The sequence below is a fragment of the Mesoplodon mirus genome (genome assembly GCF_964341445.2).
Source record: "Mesoplodon mirus genome assembly, chromosome: 3".
Classification (NCBI taxonomy): domain Eukaryota; kingdom Metazoa; phylum Chordata; class Mammalia; order Artiodactyla; family Ziphiidae; genus Mesoplodon; species Mesoplodon mirus.
In genome coordinates this window covers 140520261-140530271 of record NC_138978.1, presented here as the reverse complement: position 1 = coordinate 140530271, position 10011 = coordinate 140520261, and the positions used below count along the sequence as shown (strand labels likewise).

The window sequence follows — 10011 nt, the reverse complement described above, 5'->3', positions numbered from 1 at the left end:
CACAGATAAATTCCTTTTTAGAGGTGATCTCGCAAATAATTTGGCTCAGTGTAGACTATGATTTGGTTCCAAAAACCATAAGCTAGAGCATTTCATTCCAGGTCCCTCCTCAAATATCCATGATAGGTAGAAATTTGGCATCAGTAGTTCTTGAAATCTCCCCAGGTGATTATAATATGCAACCAGGGCTGAGAATCTGGAGATGTAGAGAGAATTTAAATTCAACTTTAGTTAAACAGTAAAACAAGCTCTGACTCTACTGGCTGGAGCTAGAAAAGGATATGCATTTACTGGGATGAGAAGATAAAGAAAACCAGGGAGTAAATCAAATGCTTTACACCTGTGCTTAGCTAATTGTTACTCAGATAATTCAGACAATCTTACAGCACCTGAACCCTGAAATTCCTTAGTTCTGTTTAAAAAAAAGGAACTCTTCAAGTAACTGAACTCTGAGAATCATGTAAATCATAAAGAAAAAGAAGAAATCTTATTTTTTGAATTAGTTGATTTCATATATACTGTTTCACTTTCATGATGTTAACTAGTTAGCTTTCTTTCCATTTTATGTTTGAGGAAAGTAAGGCTTTAAAAATCTCAGTAATTTTCTCAAGGTCACTTGTTAAGGGTGTGGTAGGGAGCATAATGGCTCCGAAAAATGCCCTCACCCTAATCCCTAGAACCTATTAATATGTTCCCTTACATGGTGAAGAGGACTTTGCAGATATGACTGAAGTTATAGACCTTGAGATAGAAAGATTATCCTGGATTACCTCATGGAACAAATCTAATTGCATGAGTCCTTAAAAGTAGAAAACCATTCCCAACTGTAGAAAGAGAAAGAGAGATGTCCTAATAGAAGCAGAATCAGAGAGATTCAACATTTTGGGCTTTGTAGGTGGAGAAAGGGGACTCTGAGTCAAGGACTACAAGTGACCGCTGGAAGCGGATAAAGTCCAGGGAACAGAAACACCCCTAAGAGTCTCCAGAAAAGAATGTAGCTCTGCCAACACTTTCTTTTTCTTTTTTAACCATCTATATTGGAGTATAACTGATTTACAATGGTGTGTTAGTTTCTGCTTCATAACAGTGAATCAGCTATACGTATACATATATCCCCATATCTCCTCCCTCTTGCATCTCCCTACCACCCTCCATTCCCGATCGCACCCCTGTAGGTGGACACAAAGCACAGAGCTGATCTCCCTGTGCTTTGCGGCTGCTTCCCACTAGCTATCTATTTTACATTTGGTAGTGTATATATGTCCATGCCACTCTCTCACTTCATCCCAGATTACCCTTCCCCCTCCCTGTGTCCACAAGTCCACTCTCTATGGCTGCGTCTTTATTCCTGCCCTGCCCCCTAGGTTCTTCATAACCATTTTTTCTTTTTTTTAGATTCCATATATATGTGCTAGCATACGGTATTTGTTTTTCTCTTTCTGACTTACTTCACTCTGTATGACAGTCTCTAGGTCAATCCACCTCACTACAAATAACTCAATTTCATTTCTTTTTATGGCTAAGTAATATTCCATTGTATATATGTGCCACATCTTTATCCATTCATCTGTAGATCCTGCCAACACTTTTACTTTACTCAATTGAGACCAATGTCAGACTTGTAAGGTAATAAATCTACATTGTTTTGAGTCACTATATTTGTGGTCATTTGTATGGAAGCAATAAAAAACTATTACAGGGGTCCTACAGGAGCCAGGCTATATATTTATACTTAAGTATTTCTGAAATGAATTTAACCTTGTGATTGACAGCAGCTTCCAAGGGATCCCACCACACACCTGAGGCAAAAGCAGCCTAATACAAAGCAGTGACAGCAGCAGGTCACTGCCCCACACTTGGGGTAGAGGGGGACTTGATCTACTGTAGCAGCAGCATAGCCTGAATGGGAACCCATCCTCCTGTGGCACTAGTCCCATCAACATTAGTCTAATCTGCTAGCACCTGCTGCGCCAACAGGCCCAACATATACAAACCCTCCAACTCAGCAGCATTAAGTGAGCCAGACTCAGTGTTTCCTGAAACTCATATCCAAAGGCACTGGAAAGCCCAGATATCACCTAATGTTATGAAAACATTAAAAAAAAACAATAACAGAAGACTGGGAACTTCAGAAAGAAAAGGGGAACAATGGAATGGGTGAAAACAAATGGGGTATATATAAGAGACTATCATTAGCCTCATGAGTTTCTTAAATACTATCTGATGGTCAAAGCAAATATTATGACACCATCTGATGTGGTTCTCAATGTAGAGAAAGGAAATACTACAGAAAATCATACTTTAAAACTGGGGAATATTAAGAGACTAAATGGAAGTAAAATTTTGGAACTTCACTTGAAGTAATAAAACACTGATTCCAGTAGGCTATGGTAAGTTACATATGTATACTGTGATGCCAAAAGCAACCACTAAGAAAACTATACAAACAGTATACACAAATGATTATAAATAAAGTAAATTAAAATGGACTTATTAAAAAATGTTTAAGTAACCCACCAGGCAAAATAAGAGAAACACAGGATTGAGAAACTAAGGTAAAAGACAAAACAAAAAATAAAATGGTAGACCTAATCTTTAACATAGCAATAATTACATTAACTGTACATGATCTAAATAACCAAGTCAAAGACAGAGATTGGAAGAGTAGATTAAAAATTCACAAGCATGATCCAACTATATACTGTCTATAAGAAGTTTACTTTAAACATCATGATATAGGTAGTTCAAAGTAAAAGGAAGATAATGATATATCATGTGAATGTTAATCAGAAACAGTAGGAATGGCTATATTAATATCAGATAAAGTCGACTTCAGAGCAAAGGAAATTATTAGGGGCAAACAGGGTCATTACATAAAGATAACAGGAATAATCCACCTAGATGACCTATTGATACTAAATGTGTGTGCACCAAACAACAGAACTTCAAAATACATGAAGCAAACACTGAAAAAAGTAGTAAAAGGAGAAAATTTTAAATCCACAATTATTATTTGAGACTTCAGCACAGCAATTTATAGAACTACCAGAGAGAAAAATCAGCAAGAATATGGAAGAAATGAAAACATCATCAATCAATAGGATATAACTGACATTTAAAGAACACACTCAGTAACAGCAGAATACATATTCAAGTGTCCATGGAATATTCACTCATATACTATATACTGGGCAATAAAAAGAACCTTAGCAGATTTAAATTGTAATGTGCCTAAGTGTTGGATGCTAAGACTCAGAGGATTTCTTATTTCTTTCATTTATATATTCATAAAAAATTAGCAGATTTAAAAGAATTAAAATCATAGAGTATGTTCTCTAGCCATAATGGAATCAGACTAGAAATCAATAACAGAAAGACAACAGGAAAATCTTCAATCATGTGAAAACTAAACATCACAATTCCAAATAACTCATGGGTAAAAAAGACAGCAGCAAGGAAATATTTTTTAATGCATAGAATAAAAGAAAATGGAGATATAACAGATCAAAGTTTGCAGAATGAAGTGAAAGCAATGCTGAAAGGGAAGTTTATAGCACTAAATTGGGAAAGAAAGTATTTCAAAGCAATAATCTAATTTTCTATATTACAACAGTAAAAAAGGAAGAGGAAAAAAAACACTAAACAAGCAGAAAGAAGGAAATAATAAAGATGAAATAGAAATCCATGAAACTGAAAACAGGAAAATAGGGGGGAAAAATCAATGAAACAAAAGGCTGGTTCTTGGAAATAAACAATCGAATCAATAAAGCTCTAGCAAGACTGATAAAGATAAAAAGATGGATGGCACAAATCACAGATATCAGAAATGCAACCAGGGATACCATGACATATCCTGCAGGTTAATGAGGAACAAGTTGTTATGAGCAAGTCTACACTATAAATTCAAAAATGTAGGTGAAATGGGCCAATGCTTCTACACTCAAAACTACCAAAACTCAGTCAAGATGAAATAGATAATCTCAATTTTCCTGTAACCATTAGAAACACTGATTTTTCATTTAAAAACTCTCAAAAGGAATATTCAGGCTTAGATATTTCACTTTTACCCAAGACATAAAGAATTAACACCAATTTTACATGATTTGATAAGAAAGAGAAGTAGAAGGAACAGTTCCTAATTAAATTTATGAAGCCAGTATTACCTTGATACCAAAACTGGACAGGGATAGTATAGAAAGAAGAAAACTACAGACCAATATTTTTTATGAAATTGGATGTAAAAATCCTCTGCCAAATATTAGCAAATTAAATCCAGAAATATACAAAAAGAATAATATACCATGACCAAGTGGCATTTATTCTAGTTATGCAAAGTTGGTTAAATATTTGAAAATCAGACAATGTTATCCACCATAACCAATAGATTAAAGGGAAAAGTCATGTGATCCTATCCAATAATGCAGAGAAAGCACTTGACAAAATCCAATCTCATTCATGATTTTAAAAAAAGAAGGAAAAAGAACTCCAAGCAAACTAGGAATAGAAAAGGAACATACTGAAACTCATAAAGATGATCTACAAACAACCTATACCGACATTATATTTAACTGTGAAAGACTGAATGCATTCTCTGTAAGATCAGAAACAAGGCACGGATATCTGCTCTCACCACTTTTATTAAATATATTACTGGAGGTTCTAGTAAGAAAATAAAGCAAAAATAAATAAATACATACATTTAAAAGTTAAATTTTTAAAAAGTTCATTTAAAAGATAAAAGGACTATTCCTACTATGTTGAATAGGAAGGAATATATCCTACTGAATGTTGAAGAGTAATATATCCTATTATATTGCCTAAGGAAAAGTAAAACTGTCTGTGTCTGAAGATGAGATGATAATCTAAATGGAGAAAATACCAAGGAATCCACAAAAAGCTTGAGAAATAATATTAGTTTGTAAATGTTTTAGAGTACAAGATCAACACAATTTTATCACATTATATATTAATAACAAATGTGTAGAAGCTTAAATTAAAATATGTGATGCCATTTACAACTGACCTAAATAAGTACTTAAATACAAGCCCAAGAAGACATTTATAGGACCTCTATACTGAAAATTACAAAATGCTGATGAAGAAAAATTTTAAAGTCCCAAACAAATAGGGAGACATACCTTGTTCATGGATTAGAGAACACAACATAATAAAGATGTCAATTCTCCCCAATTTAAGAGGCTTAACACAATTACTCTTAAAATGCCCTCAAGGTTTTTGCGGATATAGACAAGGTTTTTCTAAGATTTATATGGTAAGAAGAGGCTGAAGGATAGCTAAAACAATTTGTAAAGGAAGATTAAAATGGGAGGAATTAATCCACCCAATTTCAAAACTTTGCAGTAATTTTGGAGGGTAGATACATAGATCAGTGGAATGGAATAGAGAACCCAGAAATAGACTGACATAAATACATTTAACCTGATTTTGACAGCAGTGCAAAAGCTATCAAGGAAGAATAGACATTTCAAAAAATGGTACTGAAACAGTTGGTCATCCCTCGACAAAAACAAAAAATGAACCTTAACCTAAACCTCCACACCTTACACAAAAATTAAATCAAAGTGGATCATAATCTTAAATGTAAAAGCAGGACATTTTTAGAAAAAGAAATAGGAGAAAATCTTTGGCATCTAGAACTAGGTGAATAATTCTTAGACTTGACACCGAAAGTATGATCAATAAAAGCAAAAACTGATAAATTGGATCTCATCAAAATGAGTTAAAAATGCTTCATAGAAGATCCTTTTAAGTGGATGAAAACTCAAATTACACAGTGGGAAAACATATTTGAAAATCCCATATGAGACAGATGACTTGTATCTATAATATACAAAGAACGCTCCAAACAACTTAAAAAAATCCAACTAGAAAATAGGCAGAAGACAGGAACAGACATTTCATGGAAGAGCATATACACATGGCAAAGAAGCCCATGAAAAGATGCTCAACATCATTAGCATTAGGGAAATGCAAATTAAGACCATAATGAGATATCAGAGAATAACTAAAATTATAGTGACAACATCAAATGCCGGCGAGTACGTAGAAAAGTTATATCACGTCACTGGTGGGAAAATAAAATGGTTTAGCCACTCTGAGAAACAGCTTGACAGTCTCTTTTAATCCTAAAAGTAGATTCACCCTACAACGCAGTACTTGTACTCTTGAGCATTTATCCAAAAGAAACAAAAACTTAATTAAGTTCCCACAGAAACTTACACATAAATGTTCATAGCAGTTTTATTTATAATAGCCCAAAACTGGCAACTACCCAAATGTCTTTCAATGGATGAATGTTGAAACAAATTGTGATAAAATCTTATGATAGAATACTACGGAGCAACAATAAGGAACAAATTATTAATATATGCAAAAATTAAAATGAACTTCAAGGGAATGATGCCGAAGAAAAAGTTTTTAGAAGCCAATCTCCGAAGATTAAGTAATTCATGATTATGTTTACATATTATTCTTAAAATAACAAAACTGAAAAAAAAATAACAAAACTGTGGAGATGGAGAACAGATTAGAAGTTGCCAAGGGTTAGAGATGGGGGTAGAAGGTACAGTGGGGAAACTTTGTGAGGTTTTTGTGGTCCCAGTACAAATAATACAGCACTCTTGGTTTTAATCCCTAAAGATTTTTAAAAACAATTCCTAATAAGAGTTGTCCAGATATTTAGCAATGGCAGCAGATTACAGGTATAGCTCCCCAACATGACAACTTCAAAAGAGATTGTACTAATTCAATGCATATGTTAATTTTAAAAAGGCCAGTCACAGTACTTAAATGGTATATATCTTAACGATATTATTCTAAGTATCTAGCTATACCAGATGGACTAGCAGGATTTTCTGTACATTCAATCTTATTTAAGACAGTAAATCTTATAATAAGAGAGTTAAAAAAAGAAAAAGAAAAAACAACACACCTCAACTACAGTTGGATATTCTCATAGGAAGATGAGGTGAAAAAAGTAGCAGTGGTTCAAAAGCTTAAGCAGTGGCACCTAAATTTGGCTGCATATTAGAATCATCTGAAGCACTTTTTAAAAACCCTCACACTGACTGTTGGTCATCCTAGACCAATAAAATAACTTTAAATCTCCTCAGACGATGCCAGTGTCTAGCCAGAACTGAGAACCAGCAGACTAAGCAGAAGGGGATGTTTCTACAAAGATTTCTTAACAATAAGTCCTTTCACCCAATCAGATTTACCTTCCCACAAAGGGGTAAAGAAGGCTAGATGTTGTCCATACTTGCTTAGCTTTAATTAGCACTTGTGACTTGCCCAAATCCTAGATCATGTTTCCCCTAAATTTCATGTTATTCCCTAATTTTTTCAAATCCAGGGCTAAGGGGTTTGCCAGGATGAGATTTTAAGTGTTCACACAAGGGAAGTCCCTGGCAAACCAGGACAGCGGTCACTCTACATTGAATTGTAAAGCATCCTAAATAACCCTGCCACTGCTCCCAGATACTAGTCTGTGCCAACCAGTGGAGAAAAGGCATTCTCCATTACTACCACGGCAAATGCTGCTGTACTTGCCTTGGCTACTCCCTATCTTTTCCAGGCGTCACTCCCCTTCACCTGCTGGTGGACGCTTTGGCCAGCTGACAATGCAGGTATTTTCAAACTTTAAGGTGAATAAAAATCATATGGAGGGCCTGTTATAACAGAGATCACTGAGCCCCTCTAGAGTTGCTGATTCCATAGGGCTGGGATAGGGCCCTAAAACTTGAATATCTGACACATTATCAGGGGACGCTGGTAAAGCTGGTCAGGTTGTTACCGAATGCAGGTTCGTGTGTCTGAAGCACAGTGAGGCCAAACAAACCTAAAGGTTGTTCATGACATTTTTTTTTTAAATTCCGTATATATGTGTTAGCATACGGTATTTGTCTTTCTCTTTCTGACTTACTTCACTCTGTATGACAGACTCTAGGTCTATCCACCTCATTACAAATAGCTCAGTTTCATTTCTTTTTAGGAATAAAGACACAGACCTACTTGAGAATGGACTTGAGGATATGGGGAGGGGGAAGGGTAAGCTGTGACAAAGCGAAAGAGAGGCATGGACATATATACACTACCAAACGTAAGGTAGATAGATAGTGGGAAGCAGCCGCAGAGCACAGGGAGATCAGCTCGGTGCTTTGTGACCGCCTGGAGGGGTGGGATGGGGAGGGTGGGAGGGAGGGAGATGCATGAGGGAAGGGATGTGGGAACAGATGTATATGTATGACTGATTCACTTTGTTATAAAGCAGAAACTAATAAAAAAAATAAAATAAAATTAAATTAAATTAAAAAAAAAAAAACCTAAAGGTTGGAGTCTGGAGAAGAGAAAGGCTTATTGCAGGATCGAGCAAGGAGAGGGGTGGTCCGTGTTCCAAAACCCCTGAAATCTCCAAAGGATTTCAGCAAAGCATTTTTAAAGGCCAGGTGAGGGAGGGACATCCCAGGGCATGTGATCAGCTCGTGCACAATCCTCTGATTGGCTGATGTTGAGGCCACAAGGCAGGTAACATTATCCATCCTTAGGTGCCAGAAGGTCTGGGGGCTATGTGCTCATGATCATCAAGGAGTTCATTTCTTCCATTGGGTGGTGGTTTTTAGCATCTGAAAACTCAAGAAATATGCCTGAGATACTATTATCTGAGTACTTCAGAGAGAAACTACAATAGAGGATATGGTGGATGGGTCTGTCCTAGGAAGGCCCCATAGGGTACTGCTTGGTTACAAGGTGACCATACTTTGAGAACCACTGCTCTAGTGGCTTGGAATGTTAAGAAAGTAATGGAAGAATCCCTTCCCAGATCTAGATTCTAGTATCACCAGCTATTTTGGTGGGAGGAAGGGTAAGTTTTGTCCTTGCTTGGACTTCTTGTTCATTTATATCGAAGCCTATTTGAGGCAGTGCGTTCGGCAGTCCTGCAGATCTGTCTTTTGCTTCAACAGTGTTTGGAATGAACAGACCCAGGGACGCTCCTTGCTCCAGCCCCCGACCACCCTCCAACCTTTCTTCCTTTCGCAACCTTTGGAATCAGACACTCAGCTATCCTCAGCCTCCAGGACAGGCCAACACCATTTTTTGAGCTTAGCTCTTTATCACTGATCAACCACGAGTTCCCAGGTTCGTCAGAGTTATTCCACCGAGGTGGAGGCCGCCGCCCACCGCCTGTTCAACATGCATCTGTGGACACTTACCTCTCTCTGAGCATCTATTTCGACAGCAACAATGGGACTCTGGACAGTATGGGCCACATTTTTCGCCAACTGGCTGAGGAGAAGTGTGAGGGCGCCCAGCGCCTCTTGAAAATGCAAAACCAGTGCTGCGGCCGCGCCCTCTTCCAGGAGGCGCAGAAGCCTTCTCAGGATGAGTGGGGTAAAACCCAGGATGCTGTGGAAGCCGCCATTCTTAGGGAGAAGAATCTGAACCAGGCACTATCGGATCTGCGCGCCCTGGGTCCTGCCCGTGCAGACTCCCAGCTCTGTGACTTCCTGGAGAGCCGCTTCCTGGAGGAGCAGGTGAAACTCATCCAGAAGATGGGCGACCACCTGACCAACCTCCGCAGGCTGGCTGGTCCGCAGGCTGTGCTGGGCGAGTATCTCTTTGAAAGGCTCACCCTCGAGCCAAACAGGAGTCTCTGAAGTCCAGCCGCGTCTGAGGAGACCCTCTGGCGTCAGAGCTTCTGCCTGAAGCCCCGCTCTGCAGCCACTAGGCAGCTTTGTAACCGCCCTGGAGCCCTCTCCCAAGCCTTGGACCAAATGGAAACAATAACGCTTTTTTTTTTTTTTTTTTTTTTTTTTTTTTTTGCGGTACGCGGGCCTCTCACTGCTGTGGCCTCTCCCGTTGTGGAGCACAGGCTCCAGACGTGCAGGCTCAGCGGCCACGGCTCACAGGCCCAGTCACCCCGCGGCACGTGGGATCTTCCCAGACCGGGGCACGAACCCGTGTCCCCTGCCTTGGCAAGCGGACTCTCAACCA

At 38.1% G+C, this 10011-nt stretch overlaps 1 pseudogene across 1 annotated transcript; it reads left to right on the top strand.

Annotated features, from left to right (window-relative positions):
- Positions 1-9138: 9138 nt before the first annotated feature.
- On the top strand, positions 9139-9765 carry LOC309799264 (ferritin light chain-like; annotated as a pseudogene). Its single transcript has one exon. The product of its transcript is annotated as a ferritin light chain-like (transcript).
- The last annotated feature ends 246 nt before the right edge of the window (positions 9766-10011 follow it).